The 10,697-nt window shown below is 36.6% G+C and overlaps 1 long non-coding RNA gene and 1 pseudogene across 1 annotated transcript; one reads left to right on the top strand and one right to left on the bottom strand.

Annotated features, from left to right (window-relative positions):
- Positions 1 to 7,852: 7,852 nt before the first annotated feature.
- On the bottom strand, positions 7,853 to 8,775 carry LOC103962999. The gene is made up of 2 exons (XR_007258847.1): positions 8,460 to 8,775; positions 7,853 to 8,374 (listed from the first exon to the last, which is right to left on the bottom strand). It is a non-coding gene; the product is annotated as an uncharacterized LOC103962999 (long non-coding RNA).
- A 1,205-nt stretch (positions 8,776 to 9,980) lies between these two features.
- On the top strand, positions 9,981 to 10,697 carry LOC103963025 (annotated as a pseudogene).

A 10,697-nucleotide genomic window follows, 5' to 3' on the forward strand; every position in this document is an offset into this window, starting at 1 on the left:
GTTACTGGCCATGGATGCAAACATATAGAAATCGGGACTATAATCTCACTTGGAACCCTTTCTATCAACTCCTCTGCTTCGTCTAACAGTCTAGCACGGTCAAGAAGGTCGATCAGGCAACCATAGTGTTCTAACCTCGCTCAATCTCATATATCTTTCTCTTGGAGTTGAAGTACTCACAACCCTCATCTACCAACCCTCTGTGAACGCAGTCAGTTAAGACAACAATGAAGGTGAAATCATCAGGCTTTATGCCAATCTGCACCATTTTCAAGAACAACTCGATTCCTTTGTTTGTCTTGCCATTCCTTGCAAGCCTATAAATGATTGAAGTCCAAAGATTTGTCTATGCTCCAACATTTTGCATACATTTCTATAACCGCAGTATCAACAGCTGCATCAATTTTTAATTCTTCTGTTATATTCAATATACCCGTGAATCCATTCCTCGTGCTTTAATGCTCCCAACGGAGCACAGCCTGTGAGTAGAGCAACCGCCGTAAATTTATCCCCTTTAACTCTTTTAGTTTGCATCTCTTGGAATAGAGCCACCGCCTCGTTAAAACGGTTGTATTGTATACCCATTAAAAACTCTCTGGCCTTCAATCAAATAACCACGTTTTACATACATATTCAACAACCACATTTCCAGTTCTAGTAGTGAATCCAAGTTCACTTCTAACATATTCATGAATTTCTTTACCAAGCTCTAAAGTTTTCGATGCTGTGTAAGCTGAAATGGTGGTCACAACCGTAGCTTCATCAGGCTTATCGTTGCTCTCACATGACATCCTCCGAAACATATCCAAAGCCTCCTCAAACCTCCTGCACCTAACATACCTCGAAATCGTAACGTTCCAAGTTCCAACAAAGCCTGTTTCTCTCAGGTATTTCATCAAACACCTGCTTGAAACTCTCAACCATGCCCAATTACGCATACATGTCAATGAGCGAGTTACACACATACCAACAAACCCAATTCCAGTTTTTTCCCATGTTAATGTGTGTGTGTGTGTTCGATATGAATCAATGGAGGTATGATGCAATTCTGAGAAAACTACTAGAAAATTAGAGAGAATTTTCAAAAGATTGATGATGGAATTGATTTCGAGATTCCTCACAACAAACATGTGAGGTTTGTTACCGTTATACATGAAAGAGGATAGGAGATCCTTCACTCATCAAACCAAAATACAATTTCAACCCTTAATTACTATCACCCTGTGAGATGATGCCACTTGTTTTAATCTATCACTTAAGCTAGATACAATAGAGAGCTGCCACATGGACTATGATCCAATGGCCTAAATTTAAATTGAAAACAACTATTAAAATAAGGGAGTTTTAACGAAAAGCCTGTGGTACTATTTACTTTAACGAAAAACCACATTTTTACACTAAAAAGTCAATCCTGTTACTATTCACTTTACTCTTTATTTTGTCCTTATCATTAAAACTCAAAGTTTTCAAGTCATTTTCATTAGTTTTCCTTTAAAATAAAGCATTTGAATTGTTTCTTTGGCTTCAAGTTTCGGCTGAAGGGTTACACACCAACACTCCCCTCTAACCCTTTAGCTGATTTAACTCCCAGATGCTCCCTTAGGTAGGTAAATCAATCTTTAATGAGAATGTCTGCAATTTGCTCCTCAGTCTTGTAGTGCACCAGTTCAATCTCTTTGGCTTGAATTGCTTCTCAGATGAAGTGAAATTTTCTGCTGATGTGTCTTGTCTTTTGATGAAAGATAGGGTTCTTTGCCATATCAATGCTTGATGTATTATCACACATAATTTGAGTTCCTTCTACTTGTTATTCTCCAAAATCCTTAAGCAAAAATTTCAACCATTTTGCTTAAGATGTAGCTTATGCAGCACTTACATATTCTGCTTCTGCAGTGGATAATGCCACAGTGCTTTGCTTGATTGATGCCCATGAGAACACACCAGATCCTAGTGTGAAAGCATACCCTGAAGTACTCCTCATATCATCCTCACTTCCAGCCCAGTCACTATCACAGTAGCCAATTAGAGTAGTTGCCTTCCCTTTTTCAAAGACAATTCCGAAGTCAATTGTTCCTTGAATGTATCTCAGCACCCTCTTTGTTGTTCCTATCTTTGTTGTTCCCATGTGTTTCTTGGTAGGATTATGCATGAACCTTGCCAATAAGCTTGTTGCAAACATTACATCAGGTCTAGTTGATGTCAAATAGAGTAGACTCCCCACAAGCTGCCTATATTCCCCTTCATTTACAGCTTCATTTCCATCAATCTTGCTCAATTTCGCATTCATTGCAAGTGAAGTAACCACAGTTTTGCAACCTTTTAGTCCAAACTTCTCAATTAACTTCTACGCATACTTCTTTTGGTGTATGAAAATACTCTTCTCAGTTTGTAGTACCCCAATTCCAAGGAAATAATGTAACAAACCCAAATCTATCATCTCATAGTGCTTCATCATGTCATCTCTAAACTGTTCAAGCATTTTTGAACTGCTACCAGTGTATACAATATCATCTACATTTAAGGAGACAAGAATGTTACCTGAATCTTCCCTTGTTTTAACATACAAGGTTGCTTCACTTGAGCTTTTTTTTAAGCCTGCACTGTTGAAATAAGCATCAATCTCATCGTACCAGGCCCTTGGTGCCTATTTCAATCCATACAGTGCCTTATTCAATTTGTACACCTTAGTCTCTTCATTCTCCTTCACAAAACCTTGTGGTTGCTCAACATACACTTCTTCCTTCAACACTCTATTGAGAAATGCAGACTTCACATCTAGTTGATACAAACTCCATTTCTTTTGTGCAGCAAGAGCAATCAAGGTTTTTATGGTATCCAACCTTGCCACTTGGGCAAAGGTTTCATTGTAATCAATTCCAAGCTTTTATGAATAGCCTTTAGCCACCAATCTAGCTTTATTTTTTCTGCACATTATCATCTACGTTGAGTTTGTCTTATAGACCCACTTGACACCAATAACTGGCTTGTCAAATGGTTTCTCAACAAGCTTCCATGTATTGTTTTTCTCTATCATTTCCAACTGAGCTTTAATTGCCTTTCGCTGCATCCTCATAACTTTCGGGTTCAATAATGCACATATTGCACTGAGCCATGATTTCATTCACACTTCTCCACTTTTTAGGTGTATCATCATATACTTGAGATCTGTTAGTTACACTTTCACTTTGAGAAGTAGTGAGTTGTTCAGAATGAAAGCCTTCACCACTTTCACATATTTCATTAGCATTCTGATACTCAGTGACAACTGGAAATCTCACTTCATCACTTGTAGTGCAGTTCTAATCCCAGGAAGCATTCTCATCAAATGTAACATCTCTTGATAGAATGATATTCCGTGAAATCAGATCAAATAATATGTAGCCCTTCTCACTAGCATCATAGCCTACAAAGATGCACTTATGACTGTTTTCTTCTAATTTATGCCTGAGATTTGAAGGGATGTGCACATAGCAGAGTGAACCAAAGATCTTCAAGTGAGTTATTCTTAGTTTTCTCCCAGTATAGGCTTCAAATGGAGTTGTTTTATCCAAGGGTTTGGAGGGACATCTATTAAGCAAATAAACTGCAGTATTCACTGCTGTTGCCCAAAATACATATGGAAGATTCTTTTCATGCAACATTGATTTTGCCATTTCTACCACAGTTCTATTCTCTCTCTCTTGACACTCTATTTTGTTGGGGAGTGTAGCCTATAGTCAACTGTCTTTGAATTCCTAGTTAACTGCAATACTTGTCAAAAAAGCAGAAAAAAATTCTCCGCCTCTATCACTTCTGAGGCATTTCATGTTATAGCCACATTGTAATTCAGTCATTGCCTTGAACTTCTTAAAGCACTCAAATCCATCATACTTATATCTCAGAAAATACACCCATGTCATTCTAGTGCAATCATCTGTGAATAACAGGAAATACTTGTTTCCATAGTGAGATTCAGCTTTCATTGGACCACATATGTATGTGTGAATCAATTTCAATGGATTCTTGGCTCTCCAAGTTGACTCAGAGGGAAATGAATCCCTGTGTTGTTTTCCCATCATACACACCTCACATGCATTTGTGGACATTTCAAGTAGGGCAATCCATGCACCATTTCCTGTTCTTCAAGCAATTTGAGACTTCTCTCATTCAAGTGTTTCATCCTTTTATGCCAAATCTAAAAGTAATGTGTGACACTTGCTTTTAGTGCAAGTTGGTTTGCAGGCATCATTGTTAAGGGAAAACACCTGTTATTTGTCATCTGCACTCTAACTAACAAATTATCAAGTACCAGCCATAAAAAATGTTCACTACATTTCCTCCAGACACCAAGTAATAGCCATGCTCCATCATTTGTCCAACACTAAGAAGATTCTCCTCGAGTCCAAGGACAAGCATCACTTTTTGTATGTGTTTTCTTCCCAATTTGGTCTCTATCACCAGAGTTCCATTTTCAGGTACCTGAATAATTTCTCCAGTCCCCATCTTTACTTTAGAAGTCAAATTTCTACGGATATTGACTAATAACCTCTCATCACCTATCATCTGGTTACTACAACCACTGTCAATATGCCAAGAGTTGTTGACTTTCACATCTGTCACTGCTTTGCAAGCATAGAATAAAGATCATGTTTCTCCCATTTGCCTTGCATTATTAGCCTTTTGCACTGCTTTATTCTAATGGCAATCTTTCACAACATGACCTGGTTTACCACAACCTGTGCATTACCAACACTTCCTATAATGAAACCTATCACACCATTTGCAATCTCCTTGAGTGTTATTTTGCTTCTGAGTATAATTAGGCATGTGATTCCAATTTCTCTGTGCATTGTTTTGTCTATGGACAAAGTTAGACTTATGATCCCAACTTTTCCCTCTCGGTTTCCAATTCTTTTGAAACTTTTGATTTCCAGAATATCCACCACTTTTGGAACCTTTAGTTGTAATATTTAAGCTTGCAAATGCTCTCACAGTGGAGGTTTCATCATGCAAATCAAGCCTCTACTCAAATCTCTTGAGTGAAGCAACAACTTCTTGAACCTCAAGAGTTTCGAGATCTTTAGAGTGCTTAATCACATAATAGATTGCATCATACGTTGTAGGGAGACTAATTAGCAATTTCTGCACAATTCTTTCCTTAGATAGTTCTTGTCCATAGCTTGTCATTTGATTAGTGATATCAAATAGTCTAGGGAGATACACATATAAGGATTCATTATCCTTCATACGAGTATACTCAAAATCTCTACGCAATCTTTGTAATTTTACACTTCTTATTTTATCTCCTCGGAATTCACTCTTCAAGACATCCCAAGCTCATTTGGATGTTTCTTCATTCACAATTCTGGGGAAGATTTGATCTGAGATAGCTCCTTGAATTATTCCAAGCGCACGAGCATCTCTTATCAAGGTCTCACTGAATGACACCACCTCTAGCGTCTCCTTCTTTGTCTCATCCCTTCGCATTCTTCGGATCTGGAGGTTCAAACTCATTTTCAACCAACTCCTATAGACCATACGATTTCAGTATAGTCATCATACGAATCTTCCAAAACTCGTAGTTCTCTCCATTGAAAACCGAAGCTCTAAGCTGAGCACTACTTGATCCAGCCATGTTAGACTTGGATTCAAGAAATCGCAATTTCCAGATTCGATTTGAGCTGAAAATGCAGCTCAATCACACTCATAAATTCCACGCTCAGTTTAGACGATGAAACCTGGCTCTGAGGCTATGTTTGTGTGTGTGTGTGTGTGTGTGTGTGTGTGTGTGTTCGATATAAATCAATGAAGGTATAATGCAATTCTAAGAAAACTACCAAAGAATTACAAAGAATTTTCAAAAGGTGATGATGGAATTGATTTTGGGATTCCTCACAAAAAACATGGGAGGTTTGTTACCGTTATTCATGGAAGAAGAAGGGAGATCCTTCACACATCAAACCAAAATACAATCTCAGCCCTTAATTGCTATCACCCTATGAGATGATGCCACTTGTTTTAATTTATCACTTAAGCTAGATACAAGAGAGAGCTACCATATGGACTATGATCTAATGGCCTAAATTTAAACTGAAAACAACTATTAAAATAAAGTATTTGAATTGTTTCTTTGGCTACAAGTTTCGGTTGAAAGGTTACACACCAATATCCCAAGCATCCAATGGCTTTAAAATAATGGGTAGGTTAATTTATAAGGGCACAATTCCTCCTCCCTCAGCAGTCAGAAGAGCTCAACGGCGCTTCTAAAGCTACTTCTTTTGGCAAATGCCTTGATCATTACATCGTAAACAAACAAGCACGGATCTTTGATGAAACGGAAGACTTCCTCGGCGTAATCAAAGTTTCCGAGAGATGGGTCAGTGCAGAAAATCATAAGCTTGTTGACAGCGGCTCTGTCTTGGTTGCCTCTGTCTTGGTTGCAGGAGGTTGAGAAGGAGATTGGTTATTTTGATTGGTTTACAAGGAAGTTCATTCGAACCTAGGTTCATATGCACATCCTCACCATTAGGAGGTCTAGAAGCTGATTTTGTGAACTTCTTAAGGTAAAAATCATATGCATTCATTCAGGAAATCATGCTTATGTGATTGAGTTTTTTTTTTTTTTGGTACATCGATATTTTTATATTAGGAAGAGGGAGAGTTCGGCTAAGCCACACAATGGGCAACCTAATTTGGTATCAAATTCGCCATCCACGAGATTCAAACCTAAGACCTTACTTCCAAGTGAAGAGAAATATCACATAATTGTAGTACTGAGTGCCTATGTGATTGAGTTTTAGTTGGGTTGTGAGATCAAATCTGTATAGTTTTTATAGAAAAACATATTTGAGTTATTTGAGGAAAAGTTAAACAAATTTACAAATTATCTTTCATTGTTGTCCTATTTGTTTAGGTTTCAATTTCCCTTTAAATAACTGGGAATGTGAATTCAATTGAGATTATGAGAGATTTTAGTAGATTTAGTTGACAAACCATTTCTCCATTAAAATCTCTCAAAATCTCAATTGAATTCACCATCCCAGTTATTTAAAGGAAATTGAAACCTAAAAAAGTAGGACAACAATACAAGATAATTTGTAAATTTGTTTAACTTTTCCTCAAATAACTCAAATTTGATTAAAGTTGAGGGACTATAATTGCACATTTTGATGAGTTGAGCGACCAATGGTAATGAATGTTTAGTTGATGGACCATTGCTACAATTTACTCATTTAGAAATCTATGGATTTTGATGAAGTTTAATTGATTTGTAAAAATTCCATATAAAATTTTAATTCAATTCATTCGAAATGTCAAGGGTTAAGGTGAGATTTATGAATACTCAAAATACACTACGAAATCTCTCAAATAGCTCAATTTTTTTTTAAAAAAATCTTTAAAACAAATTCCTAATTGAATACACTTAAATGTTATAAACATTTTTAAAATCCTAATTGAATACCCTAGATTCATTAAAAAAATTAAAATCTATAAAATCCCTATTGAATACACACTCCTAAGTCTCTACTTTGGTATTCCTATTCACTTGGAAGTGAAATGTCTTAAGTTCGAATCTCGTAGATGACGAATTTGATACTAGATTAAGCTATCCATTGTGTGCCTTAGCCGAACTCCACATCTCTTAGTGTAAAAATATCGATATACTCACAAAAAAAAAGTTTGTACGATGGGAAATTAATTTTTGCATATTCTAAAGAATATGTGTGCTACATATTGAGAGCAAAAGTGTGCTTTCTTCAAGGTTAGACTAGTAATTTTAACCCGTGTGTTGTTGCGGGGGCGAAAATGTAACCATAGATTATGTCTTAAACGTATAAATACGTAAAGATTCAAACAAAGACTGCATAGAAAATGCAGCAAATACCATCTAATTAAATTATTGTAACAACATATTGACACACTTAGTATGGATATTCATAAACTATTTGACAATATGAAATCAAGCAATCTCTAAAGATGAGAAATGGAGTTTCGAATGTAGAAATCCTACCTCATATAAATTAGAGCAATCAACAAATTCTCAATGAATGATCACAAAAAAGGTATAGATAAGTAATTCAATTTCTTAATTTCAAAAATGCAAAGGATTAAAAATAAAAGGTTAGATTCTCAATTCTTACCATAACGAAAATTATGATATCGTTTTAACATGAACTTGGGTTAATTTCGGTCACCAACATTAATAAACCAGTGACTTCAACCTATGCAAGTAAACAACTGAATTAGACGCAAGCCAACCAACTTAGAATAACGCAAAGGATTAAAAAAAAAGGTTAGGTTCTTAGTTCTCACCTTAACGAAAATTATGATATCGTTTTAACATGAACTTAGGTTTGATTTCGGTCACCACCATTAATAAACCAATGACTTCAACCTGTGCAAGCAAACAACTGAATTAGACACAATCTAACAAACTTGGAATTTAACCAAATTAAAAGAGAAATCACAATCAAACTAACCTCTTCTTCCCATACAAAGTAGAAGATGCCCCCTGTTTGCCTTTGTGAACAGTGCAATCTTCACTCTCAACACACAAAGAACACACTCAAAATGCTCAGCAACATTATAAAAACTATACATATACAATATTGTATATGTATTTGGGCATAGAGTGTAAAGCTTTATCAACATAATCAAGCTTAAAGTTAACAAAAGAATTAATTATGAATTGAAATCAAATGATATTATAGGTTAAAAAAACTTCTGCTACATTTTACAATTAGCATCATAAATTGTTAAAAAAAGAAGGGTAAATATCAGTTTACTACCATCAAATTTCGTGATTTTCAATTAGCATCATAGTCTGACTACGTACGAATATGTACTCAATATAACCACCATAAAATACCATCTTCCTTACTCATAGAATGGCCTATTTGATCCACCAAGGGGGTACCATTTGGGTCGTTGTTGACTCATTGAATTGTGTATCACCACTTAAAAAGAAGGACTCGCGTTCACTTTTAGAACATCATTATAATTTTCGAGTCAATACTGTAATATCGCGTATAAATCTTTTTACATACAGTATCACAATATTAATTTGAAATATTAGCATAGTTAAAAATTCGACGTCCACCACATCGTCTGATTAGACAAATGCACAATCATAAGGGTCATGTATCCTAAAATCTATTATGTCAAGTACACAATTTGATTAGGCACCCTAACTTTGAAACTTTTAACAAATTAATAAGAAGCACTAATGTCAATGCCATTCGGTTCAAAGAGAATAACATGGAACATGAGCTTCTTGGCAAAACAAACATTTAACAAATTAGGACGTGGCCTCACGTCCTCTCTGCATCACCTCTCATTGGTGGAAATCAAACCTCCTCTTTTTTTGCCTTCTTTTCTCTCCCGTACATAAAAAACAATTATTTTAATCAGTTAAAAAAAGGGAGAAATTTTGTTTAAAAAAAAAAGGGAGAGAATTATATTCACAATCACATCCCTATAAATCTGCAGGATCTTCAACAAATCAGAGCAGATATTAAATATATCTTACTCGATTTAAAAACCAAAAAGTCTTCAAAACGCTCCCTCCTATAAATTTCAATGCTATTCCTCCACTCCACAAGCCTCCCTGCTCTGCAACGCCTTAGAAATTTCACTTCGCTCCTCTTAGCTCGCCGGAGCTCCTTCCTAGATCTCTACCTCCGCCGCAACCCCGTCATCCTCTTCGTTTCGCTTCAAAGATCCGGGCTTTTCTACATGTCGGTGATGTACAATTCTTCCATAGCTCTACTTTCAACCGATTCAATTGTCGTTTAATGCATTAATTTCAAACCCAAATAGTAGATCGGCATAATCTTCAAAACCCATATCTCAGATTTCTCTATGAAGTGTTCACGTCTTCGATTTCATTCACTTGCCTCTGTTAGTGTAGGCTTTCACTGTACATATGGCTCTTGAAATTTTGAAGATCTGCTAGATTTTTATTGCTCTGAATTCGAATTGGGTACTTTAGTTAGTGACAATGTCCTGCGATTAGAGTCGATTCGGCTAAGCCGTATTTCGCTACGAGCAGTCTTGTGATTGGGTACGCTCTCTGTTCTAGCTTGTTAGCCGTGATAAACACGTTTGCCATTACTAAATTCAAGTACCCTGGCCTTTTGACTGCATTGCAGTAACTTACATCTGCTTTGGGAGTTTGGGGTTTGGGAAAGTCGGGATTTTTGCACCACGATCCCTTCACATGGCAGACGGCCAAGAAGTTTTTGCCCGCTGCACTTGTGTTTTACCTTGATATCTTTACCAACGCCAATCTTCTTCGCCATAATGTGGATACGTTTATAGTGTTTAGATCCTGCACGGCGTGCACGCCCCTTTTGGTTGCGCTGGCGGCTACTGCGTTTAGGAAGCAGCCAATCCCGTCTAAGCTTACCTTTGTATCGTTGTTGATCATTTTGGGTGGAGCTGTTGGTTATGTGGCTACCGATTCGGGTTTTAGTTTGTCTGCGTATTCGTGGGTGTTTGCCTATTTGGTGACCATTACAACTAAGATGGCTTATATTAAGCATATGGTCACGAATGTCGGTTTGAACGCTTGGGGTTTTGTGTTGTACAACAATAATTTGTCACAGATGATGGCTCTACCGTTTTGGATTATTAGTGGAGAGTGTTCTGATATGTTTGCTGCTTCTGGATCGAATGCTGCGAATTTCTTTGTTAATTAGATAACTATTTCTTTTTTA

The sequence above is a fragment of a genome, unplaced genomic scaffold (assembly GCF_019419815.1).
Source record: "Pyrus x bretschneideri cultivar Hongxiangsu unplaced genomic scaffold, Pyrus_bretschneideri_v1 Contig1, whole genome shotgun sequence".
Taxonomy (NCBI): domain Eukaryota; kingdom Viridiplantae; phylum Streptophyta; class Magnoliopsida; order Rosales; family Rosaceae; genus Pyrus; species Pyrus x bretschneideri.